Here is a 14,593-nt window from a genome sequence, read left to right as displayed (position 1 = left end):
CTGGATCAGTCTGTGTGATACAGTGATTTGAATTCTGTCCAAAGTTCCAGGTTTGTTGCAGAATAACTAAAATGTGACTAGTCTCGTTCTGGTATGCCTATGAAATGCAAAGGTAGAACTAATTTGTTGTATAAAACCTGTGTGATGATTTTAGCTGCTTTTGATGTGGGTGGTAAATACACTAGTCTTTTGTCCTTGATTATAACAGGAGGCAGAACTTCAGAAATAGGTGACGTAAATTATATGGCATAAAGGATACAAATTAGGTATTTATCATTGAAAAGTGTATTGCATCGCTTAGCATTTTGATTTTCAAGGCACTGACAGTGAGTCACTTCATACAAAAGTGCTTTAATGCAGTAAACAACAACCAAAATCAAAACAAAAAATTTATCATTTAGAGAACTGATTAGAAAAAGCCACCTCCAAATCAGGTGTTCATTTAGCATTTATCCTATCTTTGTAAATTAAAAACTGCTTTATTTTTTACAACAATGACTCATATATTGTCCCCACAGGGAATAAGTTTACCTGTTTACTTTGGCTTTTCTAGAATTTGTGTATTTTTTTCAGATAATACTGACAATAAATCATACTTTATCCTAAGTATTACATTTTTCAGCAAAGCTGCATACAAGCTTTTTCAACATTGCTTGAGAAGGTAAATGTTTAGATGCAATTAATTTCCAGAAAGCATGTGAGAAAGTAGTTACTCCAGATGTGGGGAGAGATTCCAAAGGATTAGTCAGCCTCAGGACTGTGCTAAAGGAGAATTATGTTCTCCAGTGTCACTGTTCTGTCTAATCAGCTTCAATTCTGACACATTGCTGAGTGTACTTGAAATGCAGTAAACTTTCTGTGAGTACTGCAGATGCAGAATGTACAGAAATAGTATCCTACCAAAAGAACACAAGGTGATCAGCCAGTGGAGAGAGTGTAAAAAGGCTCAAAGTAGCAAAGATTTTGCTTGTGGCCAAGAATATTTGACAAGGTTGGGTTTTTTAGATAATTTTCATAAAAACAAGTAAGTAAATCTTGTAAAATACCATTATTATTACCATGACCAGAAACATATATAAATCAGCCAGGGTGAAAGCATATACTACATTTTTCTTAAGCTCATCCATGTTCCTTATGCTTTCTTTTGTAGTTATTTATTGTAGTTGTTTTCTTTTAAAGTAAGTATAAGATAAAGGATTTTCTAGACGCAGGATTTTTTTTTAAGGTTAAAAGTTGGATTTCTTTTACATTATTTGGAGGAAAGGTTATTTCTGTCATTTGGAGCCATTTCTTCTAAAGATGCAAAATACAAATTAAAAAGAGTAACAGATACCAAACCAAAATGAGACCCCTAAGGAAAGACCAAAGAACAGAGAAATCTTTATGGCAAAATAATTTAGATGTTTTCTATCTAACTTTATAATAACAAAATTTTTATTCTAGTTTTGATGGGACAATTCTGGTTTGTTTGAGCTGGAACCATTTCTTAGTCTGCTTCAAAAACCTTTTTTTTTTTTTACATACATTGGTGAATAATGAAATTTCTTGCTTTTCAGCTCAGAAAATGAAAGCTAAACTCTTGATTTCAGCATGACTTCATTTTGGAAATGTGTTAGTAATAGTGGTACACCATACATTACAATGACACACTGAATATCTAAGCAAAAGGTTTTTATTGACCTGTTTCTACTTTCCCCCCCACAGTTATTATTTTGTAAGAAAAATTTGAAATGTCAGTTTTTCATTCCAACTTGGGAGAATTCTTTCAAAAAATATTGAAAAGAAAGAACTAATTACCAACACCATGCTAGATTATGGCTTACATGTCTCTCAAGAAGTGTATCACTTTTGCCACTTTAAATTATGTATTCAAAATGTATATAGCAAACAATATTTTCAATGTATTGCCTCAGAAAAAAAATCTTAATCAAGGTAAATTAAGTATAAATGAAAATAATCCAACTTAATCAGTATTTCATGAAAAAATGTGTTATAAAGTAACAATTCCATTTTCACATTACATGTTTTCATACAGAGTTAAGTAGTATACTTTTGTTAATGTGTGGTGACATTCTGAAGTCCCCTTTCTATAAAAAAATGCAATTTGCACCTCTTTTGGGTTTATGATAAAACAGATAATGATGGCATGTGACCATAATTCGTTCAGATATTTCTTCCTTTCAGTAAATGCTGATTAGATAGAATGCAATTGGATTTCTCTCCATGCTTATGCAGCAGTATTGTAGGATAATGCAAACTTTTGACTGAGTCAAGCTATCTTAACATAAATCTTAACATAAAAACATAAATTAACAAAAAAACACAAATCAAAACATATTATAATTGATAGTGCTTTCTAAAGTTTTTTGAAATGTCTTGGTTCTTCAAAATGATTTATTTTCCTATATAAACCATTGTTTGCACTGATTCCATTTACAGTTTCTCTTATTCCCTTTCCTCATATGAGTGCAAAGAGGAATTTAGGAATTTGACTAAATCTTTTTCACCTTAACCTGTAGGATGCTTCTGATTTTCACACATAGCACCTTTCTCCTGAAGAATGGAAATTATAGTTCTGCAATAGTCTTATTTACCTGTGGAATAAACCCTTCCAGGAGGTTGGTTCAATTGTGACTTGCAGTTAATGCACCTTTATGAAGAAAGCAAATGGGACTATATAGCAATACACTTTTAATTGCTTTTGATCCTCTAAATAAGATGAAGTTTTCCTTCACAGTCTTTGGATTACATTGGTAAACTTGGTTATGTGTCAGTGAGTTGCAAAGGTGGGAGCCCTTTAGAGCCTAATCCTACTCTTCTTCTATTTAAAGGAATGGGAAAGTAATTTATCATTTGCTCTTAATAGGTCAGAAGCAAGAAACTTCTCAGTCTTTCATTTAAAAGTATTAAAATATTATGAGATTAAATCTACACTGAATTGTGATCTGTTAGACACCACTGTTATCAGTAAAATACATCAGCATTGTTAATGTTAGAGACATGAATCAGGTAATCAGCATCTGAAAACAATGACATATAATTTTACCTCAGTGTAAACACAAAACTTAATACAGGTGTTTGTGGTTTTTTTAAAAAATGTTTATTCTTCCCCTTTAGTTACTGTTTTGCAAAACTGACTCTGTTATTTCTTCATACTGTGATTATAAAAAAAAATCAAATTAGGATTACATATTTCTAATGATTATTCTCAATCATATTCATCACATTAATACTACTGTAACAGTAGTTACATGAAGATAGATATACTAAATAGCATATATGTATCACTGTTGTAAGTACTGGTATTTTATGAACCATCAAGATGCAGGTAAATTCCTAAGAGATATAATAATCATGATCTTGAAATACCACTGAACTCCCTCATCATAACTCCTTTTTTATTCTTTTTTCTCATTACCATTTTGAACTGCTTTTACTGACTGTTTTATTGGGAGCTATTAGAAGTTAAGGCTGTCTTAAAGTGCCAAGGGATAATAGCAAGTGGTATGAGATCAGCAAGATTGTAACTAACAGTGGAGTGGGAGCAAATGAGCAAAATGAGAACAATTGAACAGCTTGATTTCCGAATGGTTGTCATCAAACATTCATTTTAGTATGAAATACTACTTGATGAGAAGATTTCTTTTTAAAAAGAGAGTATTTCTGTAGTTCCAGCAATTATCTATGTCTATAAATCAGGCAAATTGATGACAAGTATACCTGATGGGGCTTTCATAATTTTTCTTTCCATTAATGTAAGTAGAAAAACTGTTCTGACTAGGTGAAGTCAGCGTTGCATCCACAAAGTTTTATTATTAAAAAAAGAAAAAGCCTTTAGAAAAAGGAAATATTAATTATTTCTGATATCAAACTTTGACATTTTAATGTTATTTACGTTCCACAATTACAGTGGAAAGTGTGTGTGTGTGTGTCTAATGAATGCCTTTTTTAAGCATTAATCTTACAATTTTTGTTTCTCCAATACTTACTTTAATCACAGGTATCATTTCAGAAGAAAATAAGTCATTTGCTATTCAAACTTTAAAATGTAAATAGGAATATGTAGGCAATATCAAAATACCTGTACAAATTCTTTTTGACCTGTCCCTGAGCACCTAGAACTGCATGGAAAGGCTAAACTGCATGAAGGAGTGAAACAGGCTGGTGCTTAACATAATTAAATCTCAGGTGTGTTAGTTAATTCTGACTTGGATGTGAGATACAAAACACGAAACACTGAATGCTAATGATTCTGTTGCTTCCTTGAAAATGATAACACACAGCAGGGTGTGTGATTGTTGATTAATAAACAGGCACCTAAAGTGCATGATGAGTCACAGCGTACAGCCCAGTGTTTCCAGACATCCTGCTAAGCAGTTGCATGTACAGGTGCCAAGGTACTGAGGAGATTGTAACTGAAATTGTTCCGTAAGTAGTTAAGAAAAAACAAAGCACCCACAAACCTTGTTTTCCTTTAAGTATGTCTGTGCAGAACATAGTGTAAGAGAACATTCAGTTCATGTGGTAGATGATTTTTTTTTAATAGTGGTGTTCACTGGGGTTGTGCATGATGCTGGCAAGTCTTCAGGCTACTTTTTTGAGGGTACTTATAACTTCACCCTTTCTCAGTTACCCCTTGCTGCCCATGCCAGTTAGAGTACAGCTAAAGGATGTCTAGTCTGCTGTTTTTCATTGTATTTCAAGGCAGCAGAATATCTCTTGTGCTCTACCTGTGCATTCATTCTTTTATTGCTGGATATTTCAGGTGAAATATTGTGGCAGACATAACAGTGGAGGTTTGTTATTTTTTTTCATTGAGAGAATGTGCCCTGGTAGCTAAAGCCTTTATGTTTGAGAAGGATACATCTGCTAATATATGGCTTGAAAGCTGTTTTTTCTGAGAATGTGAAAGTTTAAAGGATATCTGTTTCAAAATTTGCACAGGGGATTGTTTTTTCACATCAGAGCTGTGAAAAATACAGGTTTTATGCAATGAGAGGAGCAAAGTCATCAGTAACACTAAATCCTAGGCACTAGAACAGCATGCTTTAATTGATCTGAAACAAATAGGCCCAGGAGCTCCATTTCACCTCAAACCTGGCTGTTCCTGAATTGTTTGGATTTCCTGAGTTGACCTTGAACTTGTCTTACTACCTTGCTTTAGCCTCATGCTCACTAGGCTGTTGATAGGACTTGTTGGTGTCACCACCCGGCTCTGCTTGTCCGGCTGAGGTGTGGGGGCTGCTCCCTCTTGGTGCAGTCATTGCCTGGCATGTGTCACAGCCACCCTGGGCTCCTGGCTTCCTTTCCTGTAGGGATCAGCCCAGCTCTTGCTCCTCCCAGATATTAAGTATCTTTTTGGGCGTTGGACTGAGAGGTTTCCTTTCTAGTTGACTTCAGAGACATTCTGGAGTGCCTTCTGGGTAGAGTTGGAGAGTGTGGTGTTATTTAACCTTAATTACTGTATGTTTCCTAATGGGATTTGGCAAACACTAGAGGAGTGGGCGGGATTGCAGTATTGCAGTCTGAAGCACTGAGTCAGCGCAAGAATAAATCACAATAGCTGACTAGTCAGATTTACATTGGTATGCATTCAGCATGTCACTTTATCCCTATTGATCCTACAGAGGATACTTACCGTATTTATCCTCTTTGTATTTTCGTTCTCTGTGTTAAGCAAGAAGACCAAGCTTCCTCATTAGTATTGAGATCATTGACAGAGAACTTGAGGCCCATAACCAATGGTAACAATAGTAACATCAACGAAAAAACCCCACCTGTTTTACTGTGTGCTAGTGCAGCGCAGCAAAAAATTGTATTCCCTATTGAATTGTAACCTACAGTTTCTAGAACTGATATCACTGGAGTGAGATAGTACTGATAGTCTTCCACCTGCCCCAAGGAATCAGCAACACTAGAAATTTCTATAGCAAGCAGTGTTTCCAACCACAAATAACCATCTCAGTCATGGAAATTAAGTTTTTTTGTCTGTTTGCTTGTTTTTCAGGAGTAACTCTGGATTTCAAATCCTTTATGCTAGGGAGGCATGAAATCAGTCTGGATGTTTTATCCCTGCAGGAGAATAAGATTGTGTACTCTTTTAATGTGGGGTTTTTTTGGTTGTTTTGTTTTGTTTTGTTTTTTTTTTCTGGTTTTGATGTAATGATCAAGGTTTAAAGAAAGAAAAAAAATGGCCTTTAAGAGCAAAATGGCCAATGAAATTTGTGATATTTGTTCATGAACTGATCCTGTTTGCAGCCATTAAGACTCATGACAGTACACGATTGCATGATTACTGAAATGCTTAGAACAGAGAAAGTAATTCCTTGGAGTCTCTTATGAGCCAGGAAGAGCTCTACCAGAGCAAATATCTTTCAAGGGGAAGAGGTTCTTGATTTCTCCTGAAATCCAGGCAGTCTGCATAGGCCTTGATACTTGATTTTATTTCATCCTGCATTTCAGATAGGTCAATATCTCATTAGTCCAATTGAAGTTTATCACAAAGCAGTTCCAGCTTGTCACCTGTCAGTGCAATTTTATACTGTTTATTCTCATTGTGATGGAATTGATACTTCTTAAACTGCTATTCCAGTTTTACATGCTGGTCAGACCACCTACTTTTGATAAACAATTTTCCCAGGATGCATAAAACACCATTTTTGGTCTTCCTCAAAACATTCCTTCCTTCTCATTTTTAAATGACTTCAACGAAAAAAATAAGGGAGCTGGAGGCATTCAAGACTTAATTTTTTTATATGTTGTTTTGCCAGGATAGCTAGATTTTATCCTTAACATGGTTTTATAATTCCATTTCATGTAATCAATTTATCTGTCCTTTTTTGTTAAACCTCCACATGATATTAGAGAAAAGAAAATTAATCACAGAAGTCCAGGTCTGTGCTTTATTTCATGCAGAGGACTTAGATAATATGATTTTGCACCATCTTTTTCTTTCTAAAGCTTGATACACAAAATTGTCTAACCATTTCATATCAAAGAATGACAGTATTGATCATGTAATGTGTATTTCTGGGTTATTAGCTAGCTGGTACATGCCTCCTATTTATCTGCCTCGCTTCCCCAGAGTCTGGATGACTACAACTGCCTATGTCAGAAACCTACCAATATAATTCAGTAGCCCTTAACAAAGGCTTAGATTCAGTTTCTGGATTCAATTCCATGTACAGGAGATGGTATTACAGCTTCTGTTTGCCTGAAGAATCCTGAGCTCATCACTGCCATCCCAAATGGGTATGCATTTCTGCTTACCTACACTGTACAACTCAGACAAATACTCACTGACATTCATTTAAAATACAGAATAATTTGCTTTACAGTTAACAATTTTTTCTATGAAGGCACATCCTGTCAATATGAATCACGTTATTAATCCTGTTAAGAATGCTCAGTTGGTGTGGGCTTTGAAGTGGCAAGTAATGGAGGTCTTTAGCAATAGAGATGGCTATGGACAGTGTTCCTGTTCTCACCTGCCCACTGTTTGTGTTTTCCTGTAAGATTGTGTGAAAGTATGAGGTGTATGGGTGGTTCTGATGGATTCTTTTGTAATAATAAATAAAATAAAATTACTTTCAGTGGCCAGGTAGCATACCTGCAGCATGAAAAAGAAATTACATCAAGTGGAATGTTTCCAGAAGCTTCCACATAGAACACTTTTCTGATAGAAATGTCCTTTGTCAAGTTTAAGATAGTTTGCAGAAGTGTGCTAATATTTACATTTTTTTCAGGGAAACTAAAGATTTATTATTATTGTTGTTACTATTGAAATAGGTATTTTCATTTTAACATTATAAATAAAATAAGTATCTAAGCCAGTTGATTTATTTGAACAGTGTGCTTTAATTGATCTGAAACAAAACATGGCACAGTTTTCCATGGAAAATTTATTCTGAAAGGAAAACATGGTATGCAAACCAATGCAAATCTCCGCTATAGTTAGGATTGGGTCAATATACATATTGCAGAGATCTTGCAGTATTACATTGAAATAAGACAGCGAGACTAGAAGCAATTCTTTGGTGTCAGACACTTGTAACAATTTGCAAAATATTTATTGTAACTTATTCTAGGTTTACAATTTGTCCTTCTAATGTTTCTAATGACCATAAAAAATTAATTATTTCCATAATTCAACTTTATAAAAGTTCTTCTGGTCTTTTGTGGGCCTTCTGGGCTAATTCAAGACCAATAACTCTAGAGGATGCCTGGACTCCCTCTTGCTCTTCTCTTTGCATCCTGTGTGTATCCCTACTTCTACTCTTTTAGTTATATTTTTGATGCTTCTTTACCCACAGATGTCCTATTGCAGCTCTGGGAAAGAATGTGCATGCTAATTTCTTCCCAGAATTGTACAAGAAATCAATGTTACCATAAAATGTGCATGAAGAAGGAAGTAGAACTGAGGATGAAAAAAACCACAGGAAAAAAACCTGTAAAATTTTAGCAGATAGAAACAAATAACATAGCACTGTTCTTAGTCTTCTTGAAAACAATGAAAAAAAAAAGATAATTTCTAGAGAAAAATGATGGACTACTTTTTCCATTTAATATTTTTAAATGCATATCCTTCAGTACTACTTATCTTTGAAGGTAGTTTTTTTTTTCAAGGGCTGGCACTGAGGACCTCAGTAAATGCATGTATTTCTCATCACTGTTTGTCTTCCCCTCCCCGTGGGAGCCCAGTCAGATACCCACCTACATACAGATGTTTTTTGACCTTGTGAATTTTAAAACATGCATCCTAAATAGCAGAGAACTGCAGTAGCTGAGGTTAATAATTAACCAAGCCCCTTAAACCCCTAGGAGGCACTAACTTGTGCACTTACTAGAGACCCATCCTCCCCAGGAGACACTTGTTACTGTGCTTGCTCACTTGAAATTTAAGTGTTCCTATTTCTGTCTCAGCTATTGAAGAATGGGTTGGTGCAGACTCAAGGCATATTGCTGCCAAGGGTTTACTTTCAATTTACAATGGCTTGAAAAGAGAGCAATCTGTGAAGAGCAAGTAATGTACTAGCTTGCAAATGTATTTCAGGAATTTAAAATTCTGTTGCTCATTTGTTTTTTTCCTCCCTTTTTGAAAACATCATTTATAGTTATAGTTATCTTGAGAGACAGAGATAATGGTATATATGTCAAAACTTAGTAAATCTATCTACTTGAAAAACAGCTAGAGAGGCTTGAACACATGTAGGCTGGCAGAAGTTTATTTTTGATCCTAACCTATTTGGTATAAATAAGAAGGTAAAGATTCTTAATTATTACTTTATTTAATTATTAATTAGTAGTTGTTAAGTTTAGTATGGTCTATATATTAACAAATCTCAATTCTAATAGCCCTCTGTGGTTGTTCAGAGTCTTTGTAATTCCTACAAACATGCTCATATTTAATCTCTCAGGAGGCGTCAGTCTAATGCACTATGGGTTGCAATGTGCTTGTCATTTATAGCCTACAGAGGAAATCGGCCCGCTTTAGCCATTGCTCCTTCCCTGAGACTACGTATGGAAGCTTAACCATCTCTTCTGCACTCTAGATCGTTCTCTGATACCTTCGGGAAGAACGAGTTGTACAGCTTCTAATATTTGTGTGTCACTTCTGAGAGCTACTTAAAGAAAAATGAATTCTTATAACTACCTTTTCAGTCTAGCATTGCCATGTTTAGACAGAACAGAACAATTTAGGAAGACTGTTCTTGCTAGATACGAGAGGTCAAATAAAGTATGTATTCTTTGTGATTTAGAAGACTGATTTTGACCTCACTCATGCCTTTGTAACACCATCATAACTTAAGTGATTCTCTGATTTAAATTGTGCTGCATACCAGAATCCCTTTCTGAAACTGTCTCTGTTTCCTATTTCTGTCAATGATCTTAATCTAGGATCACAAAGGGATAATTTTTGATATTTATCTTAAATAGTGATGCCACTAACTGAATAGGAAAAGAGATGTTATTGACCATCTGTGAAAGACCACATCAGAGCTAAGGCTTGACTATTTTATCAACTGTCCTGGAGAGAGCAGTGCACTGTGATACCCTTGTCATGGCATGTGAATTAAAACATCCTCTGCTGCTCTGCAGATTCACAAATCTTGTGCTTTTGCTTAATTGATACAGTTACTTACAAATAACAAACAGAATTTACTGGTGCTCATTTATATTTCAAATTACTCGTAAACGAAGTAATTCATAAGTAATCATAGCCTAGTCTAAAATTATAAATTGCTATTCAGAAAAGTGAAGTATTGATAAATAATCTTGATATCTTTCAAGTGCAGGTACTTATCTACTGCAAAAGAGCTATGTCCAAGTTTTGTCTTTACGCTGAAACACTGGACAGTAAAAATGTTGGACATTAACTATCCATGATTCTGCTGTTGCTGAGTAAACAGGTAACAACTTCAAAGAGCTGACAAAATGGATGTAAAGTGACTTATGAGTCGATATTCCAGGACTATAAAAAGCATTGAAATGATAACATTTCCTGAGCTTAGTTCTTACAAATCTTTCTGCTCTGATTGGATGTCATTGTTGAATTTTTCAGTATGTTGACAGCAAACATGGCCATCTGTGTTGTTAATGTATGTGCCCATAATACCAATTTACCATCTCCACAGTACTTCCTTATCCTTTTTTCAAGTCTGAAAGTGATTGAATCTGCTACTCCCTTGTCAAGTGTAGTTCCTCTTAAATAGAAAAAGTCTACGATCTGATTTTGACTATGAAATATCAGTTTTGGAGCATCCAAACTAGAGGCTAATATAAACCGATAAAATAGCTACAGAGTTGATTAGTCTTAGTTAACGATTCAAATTTAGAATAATATTCTGAGCTGCATGTTTCTTCTATTCTGGTAAGGTGATTTGGAAATATGTATATACAAAAGAAATCATAAGTTTTACAAAATGTATTGTATAACTGCTGTGTGCAGGATTACTGAAATATCTCCATTTATCATCTTGTTGGCAACACTGTATAAATATTTTTAATTTGATATATGTATTAAACATTCATTAGCAAGCCAAATAACATGGCAAGTATAAACAAAACTATTAACACATGGGTCTTTGCTTCAGTGCTATGCATGAACATTCCTGGAGGCTTCAGGCAGATTTTCAATTTTACAAGTTACATTCCATCCTAACTATCCCATCAGAGGGATCTTACATCCATCCAGACTCAGATAAATCTGTTTAACTAGTTGACTTAGGAACTTTCTACATTTCTTTCAGTCTAAAAATCATAGAATCATACAGTGATTTGAGTTGGAAGGGACCTTAAAGATCATATAGTTCCAACCCCCCTGCCATGCACAGGGACACCTTCCACTAGATCGGGTTACTCAAGGCTCCACCCAACTTGGCTTTGAACACTTCCAGGGATGGGGCATCCACAACTTCTCTGGGCAACCTGTTCCAGTGGCTCACCACCCTCACAGTAAAGAATTTCTTCCTAATATCCAATCTAACTCTATCCTCTTTCAGTTTAAAGCCATTATTCCTTGTTCTATCACTACCTGCCCTTGTAAAAAGTCCCTCTCTGGCTTTCTTGTGCCCCTTTTAGGTACTGGAAGGCTGCTGTAACATCTCCCCAGAGCCTTCTCCAGGCTGAACAACCCTAACCCTCTCAGTTTGTCTTCATCGGAGAGGTGTTCCAACCCTCTGACTATCTCTGTGGTCCTCCTTTAGACTCACTCCAACAGGTCTATGTTCTTCTTATGTTGGGAACCCCACAGTTGAAAGCAGTACTCCAGGTCTGGTCTCATGAGACCAGAGCAGAGGGGGGGAATCACCTCCCTTGACCTGCTGGTCATGATTCTTTTGATGCAGCCTAGGATATGGTGGCTTTCTGTGGCAAGCACACATTGCTGGGCCATGTTTAGATTCTCATCCTCCAACATCCCCAAGTCTTTCTCCTCAGGGCTGCTCTCAATCTGTTCTCCTCCCAGCCTGTATTTGTGCTTCAGATTGCTCTGACCCACATGCAGGACCTTGCAGTTGGCCTTGCTGGACTTCATGAGGTTCTCATGAGCCCAACATTCAAGCCTATCAGAGTCCCTCTGAATGGCATCCTTCCCTCCAGCGTGTCATTGGCACCACTCAGCTTGGTGTTGTTGGCAAACTTGCTGAGGGTGCACTCAATCCCACTGTCTGTGTCACCAACAAAGATGTTAAACAATGCTGGTCTCAGTACCGACCCCAGAGGAACATCACTCATCACTGGTCTCTACTTGGACATCAAGTTGACGACTGCAACTCTTTGAGGAAGAATTAGTAGGGAAAAAAAATCCCTAATTGTCATTTAAACTTGATTTTTCATTACTGCTCCTTCAGATTGGAACTCTTCAGAATTTGTTTCCATTTTTTCATTACATCTTATCTAAACTACTGAAATGAATGGTACTGGGCTATCCATGAAAGCCCTCCCTTGGGCACCAGCTCATACAGAACGTTGCTTCTTGTGTTTAGTTGCAGAATGTGGTTTCTCATCTTTGTGTTTTGCATTATATATGTTCTCTGTAGTTTGCAGGGGATACAAGTTAATTTCCAGGTTTTTTTATTATGAATTGTGAACCCTAAGCATTATATTAAAATAACTTTCCTGCAGTACTGTCATGAACTTTGGAATCAGCAATGCCAGTTTGGCTATTATTTCCCAGAGATAAATTCATAGATACCATAAAAGTCATGTTCTTAGCAATCAGATGGTAATTCTGGAGTATATTTTTGACAGTTTGAGTTGAACCTGAGCTTTTGATACCCATTTGGTATTGTAATTCCCTTACCAGGGTGTATCCTGACTGGTTATGCTTCTGAATATGTTTGTTAGTTAAATGTGCAGGGTAAAGAAGATAAAGTTGGGGAAGTGTAATTTAAAAAAGTCCGTATAATTTTGGTTAAATGAATTATATTCAGATATTATGTGGCCTTATAAACATATATTGTAATAACAGTAATAGTAGCAAGGGCTTTAAGATTGCTAAAATTTCTCTCCACTGTTACTGATTTCTTATTTGATCTTAAGTGTGACATGACCGTGAAAAGAGAATAATTTGTCCATTTGATCAGCAGTAGCTTTAATCTAGCTACCTAGCACCTTGACTTACTGGATAGATCAACATTAAACCTTGCATATCACATATACAGTGAACTGAATTATTACATACTGATGTGTATTATTACATGGTAGGGCATTCTGCATACATGGAAAAGTTCCATATGTCCATTAAATATGAGACTTACCATACCTCAATGACCTATGCACACCACCTATATGCAACAGGTCAAATGTGTCCAGATTTTCCAGAAAGAAAAATGTGAACCTTATAGTTGGGGAAATCACTTGACTTTTCTCAGCCTGTGTTCATTCCTTGATGAAGTAATATGTAATGATCTACTTATATATAGTGCTATATAGCTAAAATAATTTGTATTTCTGAAGTACTCTGAGCTTCTCAAATAAAAACATACCATATCATTGCATTATTCCTGGGAAACATCTGAGCTTGTTCATGTTAAGCACTTTTTATGTCAGAATACTGGCATGTTTAATATTGCTTAGTATTTTCTGATAAATCTCATAAGAGATTTACTTAATTCCAAAATACACATAGCTCATAAGTTGTTTTACCAACAAAACACTATTTGGCAAGAAAATATATATGGGGAATAAGACATCTGATTTACTCTTTTCCTGCTGTCCTTTTCTTTTTATGCTTTTGTCTTTTACATGGCTTGTACTGGAGAGCCCAGAATCAGGCACAGCACTCCAGGTGTGGCCTCAACAGTGCCGAGGAGAGGGGAAGGTTCATCTGCCCTCCTTTCTCCCTTTCTCACCTGCTGACAGGACTCCTCCTATTGTGTTCCAGGATAGTAGGATACTTGACAGGACAAAAGGCAACGGGCACAAATGTCAATGCAGAAGGTTCTCTCTGGGAAACACTCTTACTGTGAGGGCAAGTGAGCACTGGCACAGGTTGCCCAGAGAAGCTGTGGAGTCTCCATCCTTGGAGGTATTCAAAAGTCTTTTGGACATGATTGTGGAAAATTAGCTCTAGGTGACCCTGCTTGAGCAAGAAGATTGGACACGATGACCTCTAGAGGTCCTTTCCAATGGCAAACATTCTGTGATTACTTACAACACAGACCTGAGGTAGTAAAAGGACATAAAAGCTAAAAGAACTCAGCCTTCTCATATTTTTTCATTGATATTAATAATAAACTAATCTTAGATGCTCTTTGACAGATATGACCATCTGTCAATAGGGAGTGGGGCACCAGCTGGATTATGGCTTTTGTAACCTCTAGCACTGTCCTATCAGATGACCTAAAGATCAGCAGGTCAGACATGCACAGAAGGTTTCATATAAAGGAAAGAAGATGGGAAACACGAGAAGAGTGAATGTGAGAAAAGGAGTTACCCAAATGATTGTTTGTGCAAATACGCTCAGGCCCAGATGTGTGTGTGCAGATTTATGAAATTTTGTAAAGGTTGTATGTGTATATTTTAAATAAAGTTGTATGAATTATTATCTCTATAAGATTCAGTGAGAGGGCCTTTCTACCCAGAAAATCTC

General features: G+C 36.0%; 1 protein-coding gene across 1 annotated transcript in view; it reads left to right on the top strand.

The window, feature by feature from the left end:
• The window catches only part of PCDH7 (protocadherin 7), a 283,205-nt gene that overhangs the window by 103,642 nt on the left and 164,970 nt on the right, over positions 1–14,593 (top strand).

Source organism: Falco peregrinus, chromosome 2 (genome assembly GCF_023634155.1).
Source record: "Falco peregrinus isolate bFalPer1 chromosome 2, bFalPer1.pri, whole genome shotgun sequence".
Taxonomy (NCBI): domain Eukaryota; kingdom Metazoa; phylum Chordata; class Aves; order Falconiformes; family Falconidae; genus Falco; species Falco peregrinus.
The sequence above is the reverse complement of the archived record's forward strand: the minus strand, read 5'-3'. Positions and strand labels throughout refer to the sequence as shown.